Here is a 24,673-nt window from a genome sequence, read left to right as displayed (position 1 = left end):
GATTTTGTATGGAATAGAGACAATCTGGGAACCAGCAGTATTCTCTTATAGATATTTAGGGAGTTTAACTTAGCACTGGAAAGACAGTGGGCCAGTGGAAGGAAGAGAGCATATGGGGAGGATTAGTTAATAACCCTTGTATTTCATGACTGGAACAGATATGGAAAGAAAACCAACAACAAACAAACCCTGTAATTTTGTTAGTCTAAATTATAAGCCAAGGAATTGAAGTATGGTAGCACAGTCGTAGTTAAATCTTTGTTGCATGAGGATGTTAGAGTATATTCAGTTGAGTTTCTTGATATTCTATATAATGATAGCAAAATAAGTTAGCTTAAGTAGAAAAGAATGAAATTGTTTCTTCATAACCTCAACTAGCCCAGGAAATCATTGGGAACAAGAACTAAAAAGGTGTTACATTAGGAACCACAAAAGTACCTCGCCGGGCTCAGTCCCTGATTTCTTGCTTGCTTCTGGAGTTTTTCTTTATTCCTCCTTCCTGAGAGCGACTTTCTTTGCTACATTCTAATCTGTTGATCTCACATCACTAATTTTTCCTTAGGATAGTTCTAACCTTCTGCAGTCTCCCAATACCACTTGGATTGCCTCTGGAGAGCTAATGCAGTGGGGCCAGTTTAAATCAAAGGTCTAGCCCTGACCTCCTCAGTTGTGGCTCGAAGGACATGATGGTGCAGGGTGGTGGCAATGACGATGGCAGTGGCTGTGCGTCATGAAACAGTCAGGAGGAATGCTTGTGTCTGCCAAGGGCCCATCCCCTTGGACGGCGGTATGTAGGTAGATGTGCAGATAAGTATTCCTCAGGGAATGAGATGCCCTCTGAATTTGGATGAATTGGCCTTATAAATATGCCTATGGTTACAAAAGATGAAAACATATTAACATTAGGAAAAGTAAGGAGAGTAAGATACATAAACAGGCATGGAGGTTGCATGATTCACTTCCTTCATTCAAGGCTTTCTAATAGTTAAAGCAAAAACTGAAGTATTTATTGTTGTGTGATCCTAAAATTTTCTTTGTTTCTTAGTTGTTTCTGATTTAAAATTTTCCTGGGAGGTCATTTTCCCATGCATGCAAAGTACAAGGTTTTGTCTTCTAATTAAATTTTAAAATAGAACGAAAACTTCCTAATATTTTCTTTAAGTAGAATAGTGGCACTGTTGTTCTTTTGGGACCACATCATTCATGTCATGAAAGCTAATGTTCAAGTCACTATTCTTAAAAGACTATCCATTTTCCACCAATTAATAGATTCTCAAATCCTTTGCGCAATGCCATCTAAGTATCTTACTGTTAGTTTCCCAGAGTTTCCCTGTGAATGAATGCTTCTGGGTACTTTTCCCATTCTGAACAGTTGGTGTGGCTTTAATAAGACTATATTAACTCCTGCTATTAATAGCCTCTGTAACCAGTTAAAAATTTTTTTTTATGTTTATTTATTATTGAGACAGAAACAGGATGAGGAGGGGAGGGGCAGAGAGAGAGGGAGACACAGAATCTGAAGCAGGCTCCAGGCTGGTTCTGAGCCACCAGCACAGAGCCTGATGCGGGGCTCAAACTCACGAACCATGAGATCGTGACCAGAGCCGAAGTCGGACGCTTAACTGACTAAACTACCCAGGCACCCCCTGTTCCAGTTTTAAAGCTCAATAATTTAAAAAAAAAAATGGCCTTAATAGTGTGAGATTCTGATACCTAATGAAGAGCTATTGTCATTGGTCTTCACTGTAACTTGCTAACTTGGTGTATTAAGTTTTTCAGTGTATATTAAAATTCTTTTTGAATTGTTAGGAGTATTCTGCTTAGAACACAGTCTCTAAATTATGAGACATTTATGTTCTTCCTTTTAGAAGCTTAACTTTAAGCCAAACTGGACAGTCTTTAACTTTTCCTGTTGTTTAGAAAAGGCAAACGTTAAAAAGTTAGGACAAGGAAATATCCTAGGCTGTGTTTGTTTAGAATTGTTCACATTCTTAGTTTACTGAGAGCAATTGTCAACACTTTATTACTAACATGGAGTATAAGTTAATGATGCACAAAGTTTAAAACCTCTTATATTCAATTAGAGGACCTATTAGCTTTGAAAGCAGTAAATAATAATTGGCATTTACTGAGTTTTAAATAGGAGCTACATGTTGTATTTTCGGTTTAGAGTGCATATAGCGTTTTGTGTTGTCTTGTGAAACTTGGTTCTCTGAGAATGTAGTTACCTTTTAGTATTTAACCGAAACCTCTTCCTGATTGTAATGTGGAATATTTCCTCCCTTTAATTGCTAACATGTTTTTCAAATATTTACACATGATTTTTAAGGTGCTAATTGGCACTAGAATAGCTGGTGGTTGGTAAACTGTTGGACTCAGCGTTAACGTAAAGCACGTCCACAATAAGTTTTTGTATCCTGGCCTGGAATGGCTGGCAGTTGTGCATTAAATGCATCAATAGTCTCACAGTAAAATACATAAAACAGCAGTAGGCAGTTTTAGTATTTACCTCACTAGAGCCTCAGGATGCCAGCCCCTGGGTCTGTCTTCCAGAATTTGATAGAGTCTTTTGTAGTATTATAAATGTTATGGTGAGGGTCTTATTCCTCTTTTGAACAAAACATTGGCTGTTGATGTGCTATATAGCGCATTTGGTCCAGTGGGGTTAACAAAAAAAAACAAAAACAAGACTTCTCTTCCAAAATGCAAATATTTGATTAATGTAAGCTTTTCTGTCTCTTGCTTATTGTTCTGTGCTTTTTTTTCCTTTCCAAATTTTCTTTCATGGTAATTTGCTATCATTAGCATGTTCAATGGAAAACATGCATTCTGGCACATGGAGCGTGTTCCACGGAGCCAGGCCTCCTTTACACTCATCCGTCTATCTTTCTTCATCTCTTTGTAGTTAACTTGAGATGTTTCATTTATCCAATATGCCATTTTTGCGATTGTTCTGTTGTTGTTCAAAGACCTTCAAAGGCCTTATTTTCTCTGACTGTAAAAGCTGGCCGGGAATCACGGCCCCAGGCCGTTTTGTTGTATGGCTCCTTTGGAACCCCAGTCTGGGGACTCAGATTCAGTGGACTGGAGAGGAAGCTGGGGGCTCCCCGGTCGCATGCCCCTTCGGTGGCTCGGACCCAGGAACCCTGTGTGGCCACCAGTGCAGCATGTGGTTTGTCATTTCCCGGCTCTGAACCAGGCGGCAGATAAGGGCGGAAAGGTTGGTTAGTCATGATTTGCCACCCTTCTCTTTAGTTCTCGCCAGGATCTCACCCAGCGTGTGTACAAGTCTGTTTTAAAGAGCAGTCACATAGTGCAGTTGTTTCGTCGTATCGTGTAGCATTGCTTTATAGCGTGTTTGAGTGTTTGCTGCTTTATCTAAGGGCAAAGAGTCCTTTGAAAGGATCGTGATATAAAGTTTCAGGGGGTTTACTAACGATAGTTATCTTGACATTTAAAATGCATTCTCAGGCCGTTTCCTAAAGCTGTCTTAAAGCTTAGTCAGTTGTACATAATACTTAAGATATTTGATTCCTGAAAACTAAGATTTAAGTGATAATTTTCTTGAGAATTTTTTTTTAAAATTTATTTTGTGAAGCATGGAGTGAAGTGTGATCATATGTGTTTTTAGAGACCCTGGTGCCCACGACACAGGTTTGAATATGGCATGGTTATGTGGGGTCTTTCTTTCCTAAGCAGTTCTTTTTTGTAGCATGGCCAAAGAAAAGAAAAAAAGAGCAAAGTTTGGGGCAAAGTTTGTGGCCACAATAAAATTATATTGCTGCTCTGCTGTTCTAAGAGATTTTTGTCCCTCCCCAATACATCAAACAATTCTGATGTGGTCACAGTTCCTTCTGCCTATGGTGTCCTTTGTTTGCCTTGGGAAGGCCTTTGGGAGCAGGCTGATTTGGCCTCTCTCCTCATTTATGGCTAATGTTGCTGATACCTATTATCCTTATTTGACCAAAACCAAAGCTATAATATTTGCTTATTTGTGGAGAAGCTTCTGCAGTCACCTTACCTGTTATGGATCCTCCTGTCTTGACTAATTCTTGCTTGGTGTCAGGGTGTTGGTCCAGAGCTGGGCGGTTGGGTACGTCTACTTCATTGGCCCTTCCAATATGCCTCCTTAGTATTTTTTTTCCTTGCTTCCTCCCTCCCTCCCTTCTTGTTTATTTATTTTAAGAGAGACAGAGTCAGCATGAATGGGGGAGGGGCAGAGAGAGAGAGAGAGAGAGAGAGAGAGAGAGAGAGAGAATCCCAAGGAGGCTCCACACTGCCAGCTATGCAGAGCCTGGCATGGGTCTCAGACTCAACAAACCATGAGACCATGGCGTGAGCTAAAACCAAGAGTCAGACGCTTAACTGGCTAAGCCACCCTTGTGCCCCTGGTATTTATCTTTAAAATGGTTGTGTGGCTGTAACTGGGGCAAATTTCTCAGCTCTCTTGATATACCTCAAGCCTAGGGCTAGACGTGGGGGCAGAAGTCCAGCCTTTTTCAGACTAAACCAATCTGTTAGATTCTGTTACCTGTGTGTATTTGAGTAAGTGAATGTACTCAGCGGATTGGAAAATTATTATTTGTGTAGGGTATGTGTCACTTTTAAGATATTTTGGTTGTTTGGTTGCTAAGTTAGTTAAAAATGGCTCCCAGGGTGGGTCTGTTGATGTTGGTGCCACGTCTCCTGTCATCCTACCTCCTTCCCAGAAAAACCAAACTGGTCAGCTGCGTGCATCAGAACGGGAACATTTCTCACCCTCATTTGAGGTGTGTTTATGCAAACTTCTAGACTTGGCTTGCCTATAAATACTGGACTATGAAGTTTCAATGTGTGTTACATAATTTATATGGGACTTTATATATATATATACCTCCAGTTGATTTAGGGCCCTTTTTTTGGTGTGCATTTTGAAGAAGATATTCAGTTCTGACATATTTTCATAGCTGGGGCTCTGGAGAGCTCAATAATTGGGAGAGAATTGTACTAGTCCTCATGGTATCAAGTTGACATACACGAGTAGTGCTCTTGTTCTTAAGTGAAGGGTCTGGGTAATACAGTACATTGTCCTGATGTTCGAGACGGCAGCTGTGCAGACATGTTGTCTCTAAGACTAGTGAATAAGTAAAAATGAGTGGATTATTTATGAAAAACATTGTTTTTGAGGTGAAAAATTTTAATATTGTACTCCTGCCGTTTTATTTTCAAATACCTTATAGTTAAAAGAACACAACACAGATTTCTTTTTTCTGCATTGGAAAAATATCCTAATTATCTTCAAATATGGAGTGATTGTAAAATATATAAGCCCTGAGGAGGGACTTTTTTTTTCTTAAGCCTCTGTGGATGTGATTTCCTTGAAATTTTTTATGTTTCACCGTAAAGTATTTTTTAAGGGAAAGATTGAGTTTCGGTATGTGGTGTGAGCTCCAGTACTGAGATGGAGAGTCTCAGCGGCGATCTGCGTATCATATGGTGACACGCAGGGACGGGTCTCCCTCGGTGTGTGTCAGTGCATCTGGCCACCGCACAGACAGGTGCTTCAAGTACTTCTCTAAGGAGTCAGCAGATGAACCAAGGCTTATTTCACAGAGCTTGTGGGATTTTCTTTTTACTAAGTTGGCTTCACTGTGAGAGGGTCCAGCAAAAATTCTTGCCGTATTATTAGATCGTTGGCAGCATTGATTGAAGATGGTGTGATTTTTGTTGACAGAGTGCACTCTTAAATGTTGCATGGTATTTCCTTGTTGAACTGTCTGGGCACGGTCACCCAGAGGAAGCAGAAGTGTCGCCTGGCTCAGATGCTTGTTCTGTGTCGTCTTTGTCACTAGAGCCTTGTTATAGAGAGGTCAGAGTACTGCAGACTTTTTTATCTGTAGGAGGAGTGAGTGGAAGAACATTATCCATTGAAAGATGAATGTGCAGTGATTTCACTTTTTTAAATAAAATTTCTGTCTATAATATTTCAATGAAATGTATTCCTATTTGAGGACACTAGGATGACAATTATAAAAAAATAACAAAGACTTCTAAGTACAACTCTAACAAGTGCTAAGTTCAGTGTATTTTAGGAAGCATTATAAATATTTCATTGCTAAAATAGCAGCCAATGTACTGAAAAGGCAAAATTGCATCAGTGGATTCCAAGTTTGGGCTAGCTTTAGACATAATGCAAAAACCCAGCTTACACAATAACAACAACACAAAACTCCTCCCAACGTGTATAGTTCTATCTTCGTATCGTGGACTGTTTTAAGGACTTGAAACCAGAGATCTTACTTGTGTAAAGTGAAGGCAGGGGCTGTGGATTAGAGAGTTTTTCATTTATTTTGAACGTTAGTGGGATGTATCATAAAATCTAAGACCTTCAAGAGGAGCAAATTATTTAGAATAGACTTTGTTATCAAGTACTCCAAGTCAGAGGTAACTGTGAGTTCAGCTGAGACACAAATTCTCAGCACATGCGAGCAGAGCTCCTAATTCAGAGGGTAAATTCATGTGGGAATTGGTACTATTGTGAGTAATTTCCAAGGTACCGGATTTTGAAAGGTATCCCAATGAATGTATGGAAAAAACATATTGGATTGAAGTTTCTATTGTTGGAGGTTAGCAGCTAAAACATTAAACATTGTAACTGTTGAGATGTGAGTTATCTGATGGTTGCAGCTTGGTTTTTCTGCTTCTGCCCAATGCTTGGGTAGTTAGATTAGTTGGACCTAACCGAAGCAAGCTTCAAGAATGGCTACAGCTGGATTATTCCTCTCATAGTAGTTGATTGTTGACTGCTTCAGATGACCTAACTTCAGAGAGTTAAAGAGTTTTGATGTATTAACATTGACTTTCAAAGGTTCATAAATGTTACTACTTTCAAATAAGTTTTTAAAGTATAGGCTGGTTAATTGACATAGCCGAAAACATCAATTGGAAAGACGATGTGCTCGATCAATAGAAATTGAGTTGCCTGAGGACGGCAACCCTTTTGTATAACTTGTCTGTCACCATCTCATTAGCTTCAGAATCTGTAGACGTACACAACATCTATGAAGTCATGGGAACTTTTTTATTTGATGTAGGCTAATTTTTCATTAGTTACTAGAACGGATGGTCAAAATTTACTGGTTATTTAGCCATTTTATAGGTACTGCCTACAAGATGTTTTTTCCTGTCTGCATAGTGTATGTTTTTTCTCACCCTTAATTTTTTTTAGAAAATGTTTTATTTATTTTTGAGACAGAGGGAGACAGAGCATGAGAGGGGGAGGGACAGAGAAAGAGGGAGACACAGAATCTGAAGCAGCTCCAGGCTCTGAGCTAGCTGTCAGCACAGAGCCAGATGTGGGGCTCGAACCCATGAATGTGAGATCATGACCTGAGCCGAAGTCAGAGGCTTAACCGACTGAGCCACCCAGGTTGAGTCTCCACTTGAACAATAGATGTCAGATTGCACTGTCAGAAGAAAGTTCTCAGTCATAATGCATTTGATTGCAGACTCACCCAAGAGCTTACTGGCCCCTCCCCCAATCGTGGTTATCATTTATGTGTAATATTAAGAGGTAAACATATAATTCCCTTACAGAGTTTAAAAGCTGTATGTCTCAATGTAATAAATCTCTAGACAAATTTTTGGCAGTGATGCATATGTTTTATGTGTGCTGTGATTATCTCCAGTCATAATTATTTAATACATATGGTATGTGTAACATTTATAATCCTCCCAAGGGGGAAATGATGTGGCATAATTCTGGCAGATTATTTATGTTGTTTATGCTTAAAAATATATGGTAAAAAATGCTGTGTATCTCTGACTTTGAAATCCCCACTGTTCTATTTTTAAATGGTTGTATGAAAATATAGAAACTAAACAGAACAAGTAGTCTTGTTTCTATATATATTTCCTCTTGAAAATTATTAAAAATTGCTAATGTTCATTGAATTGAACGGGTGGACAACGGGAGGAATGTCCCCCTAACTTTTTAATGAACTGTTCAATGATGTTACACATTGCATAAATTTGCATGACAATTTGAAAGTTCCACTAGCCATTCTAGACTAGGAAACTTATCAAATGTTGAATAACTAAATTTAATTAAAATAACTTTTTAGAGTAAATTTAAAGTTAAAAAAATTATTTCTTTTGTGTGTTTGAAAACAAGACAGTGGGCTAATAATTCTTTGTCTTTTCAGATTATTTCATTTGTGTTCTGACAGTAATAACTGTGTTTTATCTGGCTGTCAGGGGTCCTTCTAGGATGGTCTTAAATTCTAATGTATTATTCATTCATTGTGTTGAGCTGCAAGAATAAATTAAATATCTAAAACAATATGAAAGAAGAGGAAAGCAGCTCAGTTAATTCTAGTGAAAATAAAAGCCATGTATTTATTCCCAGGGGAACCCTGAAACTTGTTGATGAGATGGGTACTGGTAATTGCTATAATCTGCAAAGTATTTATTTTTCCTCTTTGTACAGAAATGAATTCATCTAATATATTCAGTGTTTCACAATAGTGAGTTTCATTAAAATGTACCACATTTTGACTGTTATTATAAGTTGTTAATTCAAACTTTAAGATCGCTTTTCATTACTTTAATATTAACATATATACTGATAATTTTCTAGCTTCTAAAAAGACAGAATATATATTGATTGTATTAATTTCTAATTTAAATGTATCATAAATATACCTCTGCTTTACAAACTCGCTAATATTATAAGGAGGTAAAAAACAAAACAGCATAAAACAGAAAATATATCCCCTGTGATTCTACAATACTAAATATTTAATACAATATGTTAATATTCTGGTGTATGTTGTTTGGTTTTCTCTCCATGCCTATTGATATGTATTTAATAGTTATATAAGTTTTAAGTGTGGTGGATGTACAGTGATTATTTAATGTAGATCCTACTGTATACAGTTAAGAGTATTTTGCTAACTTTCTAATAGACTCATATAAATATTTTTCTGTTCATCGTCCATGTGGATAGATCCTTACTGACATCTTGCCCGTGTATTTTTCTGTGTTGACAAGTGGTGTTTGGGCCTTCACATCGCTCGTTCCCAGAGGTCTGAGAGGGCGCTACAGTGGAAGCTGTACTCCCAGAGTTAGGTTCTGTCTCCCACACTAGTCCCTATAGATGGAGGAAACTGGGATTTTGTTTAGGGATAGACCAGCTGTGGAGACTTTGCCTGGATTCAGGAAGAGGTGATCAAATTGCAAGGGTGGTGAGGTGGGCAATGTGTAAGTTATTCTTCAGTGAAGCAATTAAGTACAAATTTAAACTGATGCAAGAGACACTGAATGGCCCTCTAAAGTGAACGGCCTCTCTTAGTTTTTGAGCAGAATGGCATCAACACATGTAGGGTTTTGAAGCACATGTGATAGAAGACTGAAATTACATTCTGATAGAACCTATTAATTTCCTAAAAATTTCGTCTAATTTACTGAGTGGATGAACTCAGTCCTCGGAGGGCAGAGAGGGGGAGAAACCCTCCTTGCCTGTGGGCAAGTATTAGTGGTTAAGAGTAAACTTCGGCTTTACATTGCCTCTCAGAGTTTTGGTTTAGTCACTTAATCTCAGCAAGCCGGTGGTGTTCCACTGTAAACAAGAATAATTGTCCATATATCATAATATTACCCTAAGGGTTAAATGAGATAAATCATGGGTTTTGCTCATTAGTACAATACGTCTTAGTAAAGCCTCCAGTTAGTCTCTGCTCTTGTCTTCAGTCTCACTGTCTCTAGCAGATTAGGGCACGTTCCTCACACCTGAGTTTGTGATAGACTTGCCTGGAAAGTTTGCAGAAACACAGATTTCTGGGCCTCAGCTTCAGAGTTTCTGACTTACTGGGTTTGGCGCTGTGTCTGAGTAGTTGTGTGTCTCACAAATCCCCAGGAGATGATGCTCCCAGTAGGGACCACACTTTGGGAGCCTCTGGGTTAGGGTACCATAAGGGCAGATGTTATCTGGAACCAGGAAATTTATATATAACCCCCCCTTTTTTTTTTAACCAATTATAAGGACAACATTTAGATCATTTCTTGGAAAAACTTACCACCTAGTCTCATTTTCTCCAAGTAGTCAAATTTTAATTGTTTTGGATTATTGCAGAAATTGAAAGCTGGAATTAACTAGTTATTTTAGGGCTGGAGTGATCTAGATTTTTGAGGAGTTTGATAGCATTTCAGTATATGCATATAATAATGGCTTAATTTTAATGAAAGCTATTTAATAAAAGTTGTTTTCCTTTGATGTGAATTCTCTGTGTGTGTTTCTAATGGATCAGGTTCATTTGAGGATGGATTTGTTTTCAGAATTTTATGTATGTATTTATGTATGTTTTCAGAATTTTAAAATACAGAATTTTAAATAATATTAAGCCGAGAGTCCTGGTTGATTTCTGTGATACTTGTGAGAGATCTGCAGGCACGAAGCTTTGCATGGCACCCCTGGAATTGTCAACCCAGTGTTGTTGTGAGCCGCCCGTGAGCTGCCGTCATCTCTGGGAATGGAGTCACTCTCGTAATTTTCCTGATGAGTGCGAGACAGGGGCAGGCACCGAGTACATGGTGTTGACACACTTAATTTAGTACTCCTTCCACAAAGCTATTAAATTGACTATTAATTGGTCTTCTGATAAAATTTCTTCTTAATGCACATGATGAAAAATAATGCATCCTAGGATACTAGCCGCTGCTGCTGAAACAGTTCACATGCTCTGAAATCTCATTAGTGACAGCAAGGCAACTTTTCTTTTGAATGTAATTAGGATTCTCTTAAATACAATGACTAATATTTATCAGTCTGTGATTTTTAAAAATATTAAAAAAAATTTTTAATGTTTATTTATTATTGAGACAGAAACAGAGCATGAGCAGGGGAGGGGCAGAAAGAGAGGAAGACACAGAATCCAAAGCAGGCTCCAGGCTCTGAGCTGTCAGCACAGAGCCTGATGCAGTCCTCGAACTCACAAACCGTGAGATCCTGACCTGAGCTGAAGTCAGATGCCTAACTGTCCAAGCCACTCAAGCGCCCACTCCTACCTTTTGTAGATCACCTCTAACATCTATCTCTGGCGTTTTCTGACAGTATGAACAACATTTATCATTAATGTCCTGGTATGAAAAGTTGTGAAATTTATTATTTTTTTATTTTAATTTTCTTTTAATTTTTAATTAAATTTTTTAAATTTACTTTTAAAGCGTGTGACATGTTTTTAAAACAAAATTATTTATTTACTTTTGAAGAGCTAGTAGAAGCTGGGGAAGAGTGGAGGCAAAGGGAGAGAGGGAGGGTGGGGGAGGGGAGAGAGAGAAAGACAAAGAGGAAGAGGAAGAGGAAGAGGAAGAATCTTCAACAGGCTCCATGCCCAGCGCAGAGCCGATGTGGGGCTCCATCCCACAGCCCTGGGGTCGTGACCTGAGACAAAATCAAGAGTCAGATGTTATACCAACTGAACCACCCAGGTTCCCTGACAAACAACAACATTTTATTCACGATGTACAGATCATAGAAAGTTGTATTTTCTAGTAAAAGATTTACAAATTATGAGACTATCCTATTTAGCTCTTATCTTTTCAAAGATTTGTCACAAAATATTTTATTCTCTTTTAGTTTCACTGTTTTCTGCAGTGAACATCCATCATTTTTATATTTAGAAAAAATATTTGTCACCAAGTTGTAACTCTGTCTATGGAGAGGTGATTGTTAATTTACTTTTTTCAATATTAGCTGACTCCATTTAACACAATGCATGTATACATTCATATTTTTTTATGGGAGTAACAGTCTGAAAGGGTGAAATATACCGTAAGTTAGTGGCCTTTAAACTTTGTCTCCTATAACAGGGTCTCTCAGTGTTGGCACAATGGCACAGGAGGCTGGATAGGTCTTTGTTTTGTGAGACTGTCCCGTGCATTATGGGATGTCTAGCAGTTTCCCTGACATGTGCCAACTGGATGTCAATAGCGCCCCGCATCAGGTGTGACAACCCGAACTGTCTCCAGGCATTGCTCATGTTCCTGGGGCAAAACTGCCTCACGTTGAAAATCACTGCCCTGTAATAAGAAATGCATTTGACTTGGTGGCCCCATGAGAACACCTGAAAAGGCATGTGTGCACACATGTACATGAACACACACACACTCGAACAGCCTCACCACTTGAAATGTACCTTGATATTTTCTGTTCTGTTTTGTTCCATTTTGTTCATTCCATACCATTTTGTTTTAAAAACATAGGACAGTTTTCTGGCTGGAGTATGTCCCTCTGGCATTTAGTGGTCACTTAAAACTATATTGGGATAAAGACGTGCTGTTTTCATTTATGTGGGTTTTCTTAAGTGAGGCACACTAAGGGTGAGGACGCTTGGATGGGGCTTCCTCTGGATGCCGTATGCAGCGACGATTCCGACAAATAGCTGCGGTTGAGGCACCAGAGCTGCCGAGTGGCCCTCATCCGGTCATGTGACAGTTGACATGCCACATGGATCCTCAGTGGTATGGTCTAAACTTCCAGTTGACTTTGTTCAGGGGACCCATGGTGTCCTGGCTACACAACAGGGCTGTGCTGTCTTGGGCTTTAGCTGTGTGTATAAGGTTCAAATCGAAAGTTTCCTGTAATTGTAGAATTCATCTGAAGAGGATTCAGAGAACAAGAGAATTCTGTTGTCCCTTTAGGAATATAGCTTGGATTTTGGGGTGGAAGCCGTCTGAGCCTCATACTACAGATTCGAGAGATTTAAATTTTCATTTCTCTCAAGGAAGCATTTATAATGGTAGGTGCTTAAGTGTTGAAGTCCTTCCCTTTGCATTTGTATTTCCTATGCAAGTACCATGTGTGAAATATCAATTATACTGCAGTTATGTGCAGGATGAAGGTTTCTTTTAGGCAATAAATAAGTCTTCCAAGTGCCTTATAAATAATGTGTTAAGATTAGAAAAGAAGCATTTCTCCTGAAAAATCAGCTTCTGCATTTTCTGTTTTATTTTGAATATGTATTTATGGAATTTTTTGATTAATTGTTTTGAATGGTAGCGTCTTTGGATTCCCCCCCCCCCTTAAGATTTTACCTCTATTTAAAATTAAGGTTCTGAGAGCTTGAGGAAAAGTTGCTATGGTGACTGTAAACACAGGGTTGATGTCTCCAACTTAGGAATGAGTTTGTGCTCTAAAACTTCATTTTAAAATAAATTATTTGGAACGTTGTTATTTTTTCATAGAAATAATATTGCAAATAATAGATTTCAGACTCAATCAAAAAACTCATTTAAGCCAGAAAATAAAGGAAATATTATATACCTCTGTCGTTATGAATATAATGGAGTTCTCATCCTCACCTATCGCCACCTCCTACTCCTCGCCCCCGTTCAATGAATTCTTATACTAGAAGTGGTTTAACAGATGGTCTCTTACCTTATGGGACTGAAATATAGTGTATCTAGAACCACATGGTGCTTTGGAAAATTCCTTCCTTCCTTCAGTAAATATTTACTCTGTACCGACTGTGTACAAGGCACTGGGCTAGGCCCTTGGGATGTAGCGTTGAACAAAATGGAGAACAGTGCCTGCTCAAGTGCATGCTAGAGGTTGGGAGGTTAACTTCTGAAATAACGTGCTGGGACTGGGGTAGAAGAGCAGCATGAGGAAGCCTTCCTGTACGGCTTGTCTCCTAATGGCAGACCTAACAGCAGGAAGGGGGTGCTGTGGATCTTGAAGTTTCTGCTCCGTGGACTCTGGCTCCCAAATTTTGACCTCTATTGATCTATTTGTACATTTCTAAACGTAAGAAGCTCAGGGTAGTCATGGATTCATCTTTGTCTTCATAGATTTAAGAGAGCTTCCAGCACTGATGGATTTGCAAATGCTTAGCAACCCACTGCTAATGTAGTGTTTGCCAATTTCTGTAGCGTGAGCACTCTGCCACATACTGGCTCGAGAAGCCAGTGCGATGTCACCGAGTGTGGAGTTGGGAAACACAGTCATTTATGATTCTAGAGTATTTCTCCTGTGCAGAAGTAATGGACATAAATTACTTTCAGACAATACACATGAGATAAAAGAGAGTAATTAAGAAGTGGTGAGTTTTAAGTATTTACTCCCTTTGACTTTGGTTCATTTCATTGTAAATTTGTACAGTTTAATTTTTAATCATGACTCTGCTAACAGTGCACGTGCAGAGTTCCTGAAAATTTAACGATCAGTTCTTGAGAGCCAGACCACTCCAGCATACCCCTGGGAGTACCACAGTACCTTGCCTGAAATCCCTATGGCCAGATTTTAGAATCCCAGAGTTTCTTACTTTAGAAAAGTAGTATGAAAGATATATCATAATACATAATACTTCATGATGTCTGAGGCAGAGCTCTATAATCAAAACATTGATATTTCTGCAGGAAAACATATGAATATTCACCTATGTGAGTAAATACATACTATAAGTGATTTTGTATCAGTTCAGGTTAGCTTTTGCCAGCAAAGGTACTTTCTTACAAACTTAGGAAGAAAAGGTTTGTTTCTGGAGCAATCTGATTTTAGAATTGTGGCTAAGGCATTGTGAGGCTGTATTATTTGTTTGCAAATCAAGATTTGTTGTTTCAGGTCTGGAAGAGCCTGTGTGTTTGCTTCCTCCATATGAAAGAGAATAAACCCAGCATGTTATCCTACTGGATCATGACTGCACTGCAGGAGAGGCACATGACCCCTGAATTTGTGTGACTGGCTCTTCTTTCTAGAAGCTTCTTGCCCTGTGGCTCCCTTTCCCACCCCACCCCTTACAGACTTGTCCTGTGCTTCATTCTTCCTGCTCAGCTTCTTGGCCGCACCTCTCCTGGTGTTCCATCCTAGCAGATCCTGACTCTTCCTTTTTCTACACAACCTTCTATTGCTACTCTTTTTACCCCGTGTTTGCTCTAGCTTGCCATGCGCTGATGATACAGAGGCCACAAATTTTCACGTGCAGCCCTATGAGCTCATTCCCTGGGAAGTGGAATGAAACTGACAGCTCCCTCTGAATAGTGATTTCCAGCAGTAGAAATGCATTTCCACACAGGACTTTGGATATTGATGTTTGTATCTTTGCAAAGCTTCTTTTCTTTCCAGTACTTCACGTGTGTTCTAATCAGTCATTGCCCGTTTCTTTGCATACCTCTTGTGTCTTGTTTATCAGGGAGCATACATGTGAGGGACTTCAGCTAGTGCTAGCATCCGGAAATGAAGCCGCATTAGGGAACGGGACATTGAGCCAGTCTTCCCGGAGTCCCCACACATGCTGGGCACACAGATTTCCCGACTCTTACGGTTTTTAAGGTTCCACTGGGAATATTTGACACCAGGAACTCTGAATCACTAATTTCAGGGATTTTCCATTATTATTGCCTTTTTATGAGGGGATACTGAGTGAATTTAACTTTAACAATATTATATAGAAGTTTATTTCAGCCTTTCTGCATGAAAAAAGTATTAAAGATTTCACAATCTTGTTACGCAATATTCTTTTTTGTTCATTTATTACACTTGGAAATATGTCACAGTTTGTGAAGTGACTTTTTTTCCTCATAAATTACCACTTTCCTAAGTGTATTTCACTCTCTAACAGTACTGAATCAGGTCAGTTTTTAGGTGACAGCAATTTATATATAATGTTCTTTTTGCAAAGAAAAAGCAACAGCCTATTAATGATTTGTTTACTTGAAGTCTGTATTTATTTCTGGCAACTTTGTTGTTAATTGTCTAATCAGATTTATGTTTTAAAATAAACACTGATTTGCCCAGTTTTTGAGCTTCTATTTCCCTCTCTTTTAGGTTAGTATGGAGGGATGTGTAAGACCTGTTTTTAAATGTCTCAGCAATAGCCTTTTGTGCATTTGCTATTAGGCCTCTTCAGTAGTATGGTCTGTGGGGTGTCTTTTGTGTGAGAGAGATTTTTATTGTTTGAGCAGTTTCCAGCTTCTGGATCATTAAGACTTTTCCAGCACTTTCTGCAGTTTCAGAGATAAAACTATTGATGAGGAATGTGGACCCCACAGCGCTCACAGTCTGGATCAGTCTGCCCTCCAGGCTGTGAATACCTGGTGTCTTGGCTTATAGTTCCCTGCGGTAGCTCTTCTGGTACTGTTCTTACTTTTTACATCATGGTCTCTCGTACTTTTTCCTTCAGTCTTTTGGTCATTCACATTATGTTTTAAATTTACTGTCTCCTGTCCAAGGTATTGACTATGTTAACTTCCTCAGAGGAGAGCAGGGCGATGTTCTGAAACCACTGTGCCTTCCCAGAGGGACCAAAGGTGTCACTGCAAAGGTTCAGTCATGAACTGTGGGATCTAGAATTTAGTACTCAACAGCGGTGGTTGGTTTTCTGGTGTAGACACTCTTCTAAAAGATTATGGGAGGCTTTCAGGACCTTATACAAGGAAATGTGACGATCAATGGGAAATAATGGATCTGTGCTATATTTCTTTATAATGTCTTTCAATAGTTTTTCTAATAATATCTTTAGAATATTGAATGCTTAATGATCCTATGAGCTTAGTCTTTATTCCTCATGGCTCTTTCATAGGTTTGTGGTGTTGGAGACATATTGGTGTTGGGAAGAAGTACTGTTCCACTCCATTATGCCTTCCATAGATTATGGGGCTGATTATTAATGTAGCCTTTGCTTCTCTCCAGATTTTCTTGTTTTGTACATTTTTGAGTTTCTGTAGATTTGAATACCTAACACTCAGTGATTTAAATAACCTTTTGATATATATTTATATATTTGTGGGGAGCAGTAAAAACTCTCTGAATACTTTAAATGTTTTTATGCTATCCTGAAGATCTACTCTTCGGCTCTAATTTATGGAAATGTACGTTTTAACTAGAGGTTGAACTGAATGGTGTGACTGGCACCAAACTGCAAGAGTTTTGAAGAACCAGGGATGGAGTATTTTTGGAACATTCCATTGTCCTTTTGTCTACAGAATACCCTCTACTTTCATTGTCATTTTGTTTTTAAACACTTACAAACCACTGACATGATTCATGTACCTAAAACTGGTTAAGGTGATTGCCCAGCAGGTTTAGTATCTGTAAATGAGGTTTTTTTTTTTTTTTTTTTTTTTTTTTTTGCCAATACCAACAAACTATTGAACAATGAGTTACGTGTGCTGAGATTTGGCATTTTAAAACCTAAATATATTTTTAGGATACTGCAAATTGGATATTAGTTTTTAAAATTGTTTTTTTTAGCACTGCTCCTTTTTAATATTTGTTGCTGTCCTGAAGGCATGTAAGACACAGGAGGAAACGCTGTCCATTAAATGGACTGCTCAGAGCCATTTCTTAGGCCTGTTACAGGATGTGGTGCCCCCTGTCTGGCAGGCTCTGGATCTGGTGAGCGCGAAGACCGTGTTCTCTGAGAAGTCCCTTTCCCAGCCCTTCTCATTTTTTGTGTTTTGTTTCAGTGTTTTTCTTCTTTTTTCATTCTCCCATCTTTACCTGTTTCTTCTCATGCCATTAGACTTCCTCAAGAACTATGGGGAAGAAATGTAGGAATGTACTTTAAAGCACCTAGTCATATAGAGTTTTATTGAATTTAATATTATTTGAAGCCCTGAGTATCTTGCCTGGTTATACACTTAGTCTCCAGAAGAAACAGAAGATGAGGCTCCCAGTGAGGACGGCAGCAACCGCTCTAGTGCTCACTGGCTGTGGGCCTGTTCTCTTGCTCAGTTACACCTACAGGCCTAGGTTTGCTCATAAGAGCCTCATGAGCTTTATCACAGCTTCACAAAGTTGGCGTCACTATCACCTCCATCTTCTAGGTGAAGAGACACTGAGGCGTAGAGAGGTAACTGGCCCGGCTAGTTAGGGGTAGAGCTTGGATTTGAAACGATGTCTTGCAGACTTCAAATGCCATCCTCTTCGCTTTCTTCTGCCACTTCGCTTTCTTTAGCTGAAAAAGGCCACTTGTCCCTGAGGGCTGCACTTTGTTCCCTCCTCAGCCCTTTTGTTCCGGTTCACCTGCCCTGACTTGTTTCTGTAGGCTCTCAGCATTCAGGTCTCTTCTGTATTTGATACCCCCTAACACCTGTCTAAGGAGATCATCCTCTAAAAACTGACTTCTCTGGTATGGGTGAAATTGAAATGCACCCATGCATTTGGGTGGAAATTGGGGTGTTTACCATCTCCTGGCAGCCTGCTGAATGCCTTCTGAAGCTAAGCATTTGTACTGAAAGGTAACATTGCAAATGGCTATTTTGTTATTCTGTTGGATGTCAGTGTTTAGGAAGGCTGAGTTTATGTGAAAAGTGACACACAGATTGTGTCTCTTGTCACTCACCTTTTAGGTCTTCATTTACATGCAGACTTGTGGCTCCTTTTCCTCCATGTGGCCATCCTTGACCCCTCTGGTTGTTGGCCATGGCAGGAGCTGTATGGTAGATGGTGTCATGTAGTGATTCTGGGTAGAACTATTGGAAGTGGTGGTAGACCACAGCCAACTAACTTAACCCTCTGGATTCCCAGTTTCCCTGGGTATTAAATGAATATGAGAATTGTACTTTGTGTCTTTTGAGGATTAAATAAAATAATGGGTAAAAGGCCTTACAGTAGTGTAAGATATGGTAGCTACTGCCATTAATATCACTCAGTTACTATTGCTGCTGCCATTTTCCTAATCACATTTTTTAATAGCCAGGAATTTTGTGTTATGACTCTTATTTTTCATCTAATTGATGTAGAGGGATTCCTTGTTTCTAGGTTTTAACTTTGAACATTTATATAGTAAAATGGGAAGACAGCAGAAAAATGAATTAGAATACTGCAAGGTAAAAATAAAGAGAAGTCGTGAATATTTAGAAGAGGTTTATACTCTGCTAATCTATAGCTTTGTGGTGTCAGAGTAATGTAATAGAATTTAAGAAATGTGTGTTGCTATTTAACTGATTATCAGAAAATGTGCTTTTAATACTCTTTTATTATCTTAGAGCAGAAAGTTGTGAATCTGCTAATAATATATCCAGAATTCAGTGCCTCCGTGCATTTTGTTTTCTTCCTGTGGAGAAGGTCCCTGGCTTTGTTAAAGTAACAGTGGTCTCAGACCTATGTGTCACACAATTCTTGGCATATACAAGGCACAGGGTATGAAAGAATAAATGTAAATGAAACAGGTAGCCTTCTGAGCAGGTGCAAAGTTCTTTAGTCAGAAATGACAGTTGCGGTACCATAAGACAGGTAGACCCCAGTGGCCAGAGGGGTCAGGAATTACAAGAACAGGAGTTGGCCATTATTTTGCATTAATCTGCTGTTTCCTGAGATTCTAGGCTCTGCTTCTTTCAAACATGTATTTGGTTTCAGAGAATAAGAACATCTGGATCATAGAGTGTTGAAAAGGAGAAGGACTCTGGCAGGGGGAATTGGTGTCATTCCTTGAATTAAGGTACAGGCCACAATCTCTTCCTCTCTTTCTGTAGGCTGTGAAAAGAGCTAGATTTTCTGGGTATAAGCAAAGGGGGAAGGACACGGAATGATACCCAGAGGGCTTGTAGTACGTTAGCTACTACTTGTATTAACATGCCTTCACTTTTCAGAGGGATTGCAAAATACATAGAATACGTGATATTAACTCACCATGTGTTTATTGGGGCACCTTTTAGGCTGGAGCAAAAGATTAGTGAAATGGACCCTTTAACAAGAAAATCAAGAACTGCTTGCAGAATCCTCATCTGTTAAGACAAGCTTATTATTGTAAAGATGAATTTATCTGCTCAGTGTTATTTGAACAAATATTTGTCTATTCACAGTGCTAGTGGAGTGAAAGTTGTTTGTTCATATTTAAAAATATTTATTCCTTATTATTAAAATTATTTTTAGTACTGGTTGTGAAATAACTTTAGGTCAGACTCGTTGAAAGTGTGTTTTGACCTAACCTTCCTGAGAATGTCTTCAGACCCCTCCTTGATAGTGTCTGGACAGTACTGGGTCCTACTCCCTGGTACTTTCACCCTCCCGGTTTCTGTGAACGCTTGCTGCCTTCAGTTTACTTACATTATTGTTCTGTCCGCTCTTCTCAAATTTCTTCAAAGGTGGAGTTGGAGGGAGGAGAGAGGAACCCGCAGTCTCAGCTTTGTTCAGGTTTTGGTCCTGACTTCTGCTCCTTAACTAACCTCATGGCTTTGGCAATCGCCTACATGCTGATAGTGCTCATTTAGATTTCCTGAGCTGTGAATTCCCCTCGGCACGTAGACTCCTGTTTCCAGTTGTCTCCTGGGATTGGGTGCTGGAACTTGAATAGTTTCACGTCCATGTGCATGCATCATTTTTCATCCCAAACTTATTTGTTCTTGTCCTTGCTCCCTGCCCAGTCACCCAAGCCACAAACCTAGACATTTCAGATTGAGCCCCTCTTTCATAATACCAGCCCTACCATGTACCAAATCCTTTTAAGTAAGTCTTAATTCTGCATTAAATTTTTTAAAATGTTTTTGTTTATTATTTTTGAGAGACAGGGAGAGACAGAGCATGAGCAGGGGAGGGGCAGAAGCAGAGAGAGACACACACAAGTTCATAAGCAGGCTCCAGGCTCTGAGCTGTCAGCACAGAGCCTGATGCAGGGCTCGAACTCACAAACTGTGAGGTCCTGACCTGAGCCGATGTTGAAGGCTTAACTGACTGAGCCACCCAGGTGCCCCTCAATTCTGCATTTTAATAATTATACCTTTTATTTCTCTTGTCACTCCAGTGCCTTTCTGTTAGTCCTGCCTCGTGACTTCTGCAGTGTTGAACCAAGGAGCTTTGTGGACCTTCTCACCCTTTCCTCATAGTCCTTGAAATTTGCAGAATGAATGCAAATTAAACTGGTGTGCATGCAGGGATGCACCAGTTTTCAGCCTACAAATCATACAGTATAACTTAAGCCCCGTGCCCTTCATCTTCCTCTGTTGATAGCCTCAGTCTGTTGAAACTCTCTCAAATAATAACAGTAGCTAACATTTCTTGAGTATTTGCTATTTGCAGGAACTGTTCTGTGCAGTTTGCCAGAATTAAATAAGATAATGCAACAACTTTATCAGTGCTGAGACCCACAGTGTTCGAACTGCCCCGGGTTGGGGCTCCTGGGTGGCTCAGTTGGTTAAATGTCCCCTTCTTGATTTAGGCTCAGGTCATTATCTCACAGTTTGTGAGATGGGGCCCTGTGTGGAGCTCTGTGCTGACCGGGTGGAGCCTGCTTGGGATTCTCTCTGTCCCATTCTCTCTGACCCTCCCCAGTGAGCGCATGTGAGCACACAAACAGTGAAAGAAACTCCCCAGGATCATAGACCTGGCGAATCACCTCTCTGAGCCTTACTGATTTGGGGAACCAGTTCAGAATTCGCACCTCATGGTAATGAAAGGAGTGGAGAGCACTGTCAACAGCAGCCTACACAGGACTCCACCTCCTCTGTTCCAGCGCGTTTGGGGTCAGTTTCTGTGTGTGCGCAGTTAGCAGAAGGAAAGCAGAGGCTTTGGCTTTCCTTGGAATAGGTTTTCATAAAAATGAAGGTTTCCAAGCTCTTTGGCCTTGGTTACCTGCGTCCATTAGATGGTACTAGATCTCAAAAGAATTCCATTAAGTGTCAGTATTAAAGCTCTGAGTGAACTGGGGAAGATGTCTAACTTGCTATTTTTTTGCCTGTCAAATCCGAGGGAGAAGGGATTGACATACAATTAGTATTTATTCTGTGTTCACTTTAAAAGAAAAACATTGCTAAAACAGGTTATACTAATGAAGAGTTGTTATAAAGAATTTCATTATTTAGTTACTTTTTGAATAAACCTGCCAGTTGGTTTATTAAAACCAACTCATTAAAATGAGCCTAATTTAATCAGCATTGTGTTGCATACTGAAGATAATTTAGGCTAATGTCAAGGACACCTTTATCTCTCCTTTGTAGAAGGTATTGAAATAATGAGTGTAGCAAAAAAGGAGTCAGAAAATGTTTGAAGTTTTTCATCTCTGCCTCTGGGTGGATATTTAAAAATCCCACTTACCTTTTTGCATGCAAATTAAACTGAAAGGCATTTTGTAATGTCACATTAACGTTATATTTTACAAAACAAATTTATTGAACTTTGATCTTTTGCTAATATTCGCTTGTGGTTGTCAGAATGAATAGTGACTTTTTAGTATGTACCAGTGTAAACTGAACTTTCATTCAGAACTTTGAGGGAATGGAAGTCTGGGTTTTTATGCACCTTCATTGGAAAATAAATCACTGTTAAGCAGCGACTCCTATTTCTTCTAGCTTGCTTTTCTTAGGACACTGTTTTTCTCCCTACACCCCCATGCTCCCCAAAGTCTTCAATAGAGTCATCTGAATTCCTTTCTTCCTTTACAGCAGTTAAACTCTTTTTATGATGAGGCTCTTAGATGGAAACTCCGGCCTCAGTGAGGGTCTGGTCCAAATCTTGAAGTCAGCAGTTAAGGGATTACTAATTCCCCAGTGAGTTCCCTATACAAATGGTAAGTTGCCTTGGAAACAAGACTAGTTATTTGAGTAGGAAATGTTATCTTGTCTTTAAATGCCAGAGAGGATGACTTGCCTACCTTTGCTGAGTCCTTCTAGGTCTAACACTGTGTTGAGATGTTTTCTGCCTAACTACTTCCCAGGACTGATTGACTGGAGCTACAGCTAAGTTTTCTTTTCTTGTGCTTTTAATTTTAAACGTGATTTGCAAAATTTAGAACTAAGGAAGTGATCCTTCAAATTTCTATTTTCAGATGGGAAGTTTTCCACTACTGATTGCCAAAAAAATAAAGTAGTATATATAGTTCACAAGATTTGACTGGCAAAAAATTTTAGTGATGAGTCACTTGTCATATGTTCAACAATAAAAGCAGTGATGGGTTGATTAGGGAAAATATGTGCTTGTGTAAGTTTTGTGAGATGGAGGACTGACTTATGCTGATTGCTCCTGTGTGCCTGAAAGCACCTGGAACAGACTGGCCCAGAGCTGGATGGTACAGTTCCTAGGAGAATGCAGTAATACTGGAGGCTTCCTTAGGACTCCTTTTCCCTGATGTAAACATGAGTATTTTGCTAGTTATATGCTGGAAGGAGGAACTGGGAGTGGTTTGGGCACATTGAGACAAGGTTTTCAGGTCACTGGAATAGGCCCTAGCTTAATGTACCTGGCTGGCTGAGGAGGGAAACTAAAAGGCACCTCTCTAACCAAAGGGCTCAACCATGCTTTGGTGGACTCACCAAACGGAGGAAGAATTCCAGATGCACAAGAGAGTAGGGCCTAGGCTTTTACCTTTTAAGAATTACGGTGCTGTGTTTTTGGGCTGAGGAATCACATTGGCAGCCTCTCATCCATTAGGTGTCTCATCCGTTAGGAATTGGTGGGGGCGGGGAGGGGGTTGAGGATTGTCACATAGACTGTCGTAGACTCTGGGTCTGGAATTCTGTCTTGTCCAGCAAGAAAACAGATGCAGGATTGAAATGAGAGAAAGGCTAGTGTCTGGGAAGAGACAAGAGCCCAGAGTAAGGGTCCCTTTTTGTTTTTATTAGGATCAGAAGGCTTCCAAGTGTGATGGGCATGCACAAAGAGACCGTGAAACCATGAACATTAACTCATGGGAGAGGGAGAAAAGGGGTTTTGAAGATTTGCAGTGTTAGGAGTTTGAGTCAATATGAAACAAAATTCTGGTGCTGGGTGGAAGGTTGTTTACAGAAGACATGAGGCACCACCTCTGTTTACTAACCTGGCCTAAGGGACAAGAGACAGAGCATGCTACCTCAGGGTCAACATGGCACCTTTCTTTTGCTAATTCGCTCCATCTGGACAACTTTGCCCTGCTGTGGTCTATAGCCCTGTTTACCTGTTTTTATCCCTTTTTCCAGTGAAAGCAGCTTTCTGCTATCTTACTAAATTGGAGGGTGCTGCCCCCCTTGAATAGCTAATCTTATTTACCTAATCTTGGATGTTTTCATCCTGAGATTTCCTATTCCTATACCTTTGTCCAATACTGGGGGCCTTAGCCCTGTTTACCTAATCTTGGGTGTGTTCTCCTGTGGCTTTCTAATTCTTTATGCCTTATTAACTCATCAGTGTGAGCTCAAGAAATTCCTAAGCTTCTTCCACACAATAGACTTGGGAGTGAAGGAGGCAATGGCATGTATTTGTGAGACAAACATTGGAAGTATCATTTTGCTCATTAAAGCTCACATAACCTGATGATTGGTGCTGTAGGTTTTGGTAGTGTATCTTTTAATTAGGTTTAGAGCAAGGCATTGAAAGGCTATGTGTGTATGGTTTTGGCTTGTCTCCTTATGCTGCATTTCCTCCATGATATTTGAATTTGTTTAATAAAACCTTTATTATTTTTTAAAAATTTAGATCCCCAAATCCCAGATTATGGCATTTGTAGTAGACATTACTCTTGAGGAAGTCTGTCATTTCCTATTCATTAATGCAGCTGTACCTGAGTATTATTCCTGAATAGCTGTTTTTGAATCAATATGTAACACACATTAGCAGTTAAGCATTAAATGCATACAGATCAACACGTCTTGTTGAATCTTACTTCCACATCTTACTTTCCATATGGGCTGGAAGGCTGGCAGAGGGGCACGGTGGGGAGGGCGTCAGAGATGAGCAGCCCCTAAACTCTCAAGCTGTGGAGCTGGAAGTTGGGGTGGATTTGGGGTC

General features: G+C 39.6%; 1 protein-coding gene across 1 annotated transcript in view; it reads left to right on the top strand.

Moving 5' to 3' along the window:
- Nucleotides 1-24,673, top strand: part of PARD3 (par-3 family cell polarity regulator) — a 524,039-nt gene that overhangs the window by 108,419 nt on the left and 390,947 nt on the right. The gene's annotated exons all lie outside the window — the stretch shown is intronic.

Source organism: Suricata suricatta, chromosome 10 (assembly GCF_006229205.1).
Source record: "Suricata suricatta isolate VVHF042 chromosome 10, meerkat_22Aug2017_6uvM2_HiC, whole genome shotgun sequence".
NCBI lineage: Eukaryota > Metazoa > Chordata > Mammalia > Carnivora > Herpestidae > Suricata > Suricata suricatta.
The sequence above is the reverse complement of the archived record's forward strand: the minus strand, read 5'-3'. Positions and strand labels throughout refer to the sequence as shown.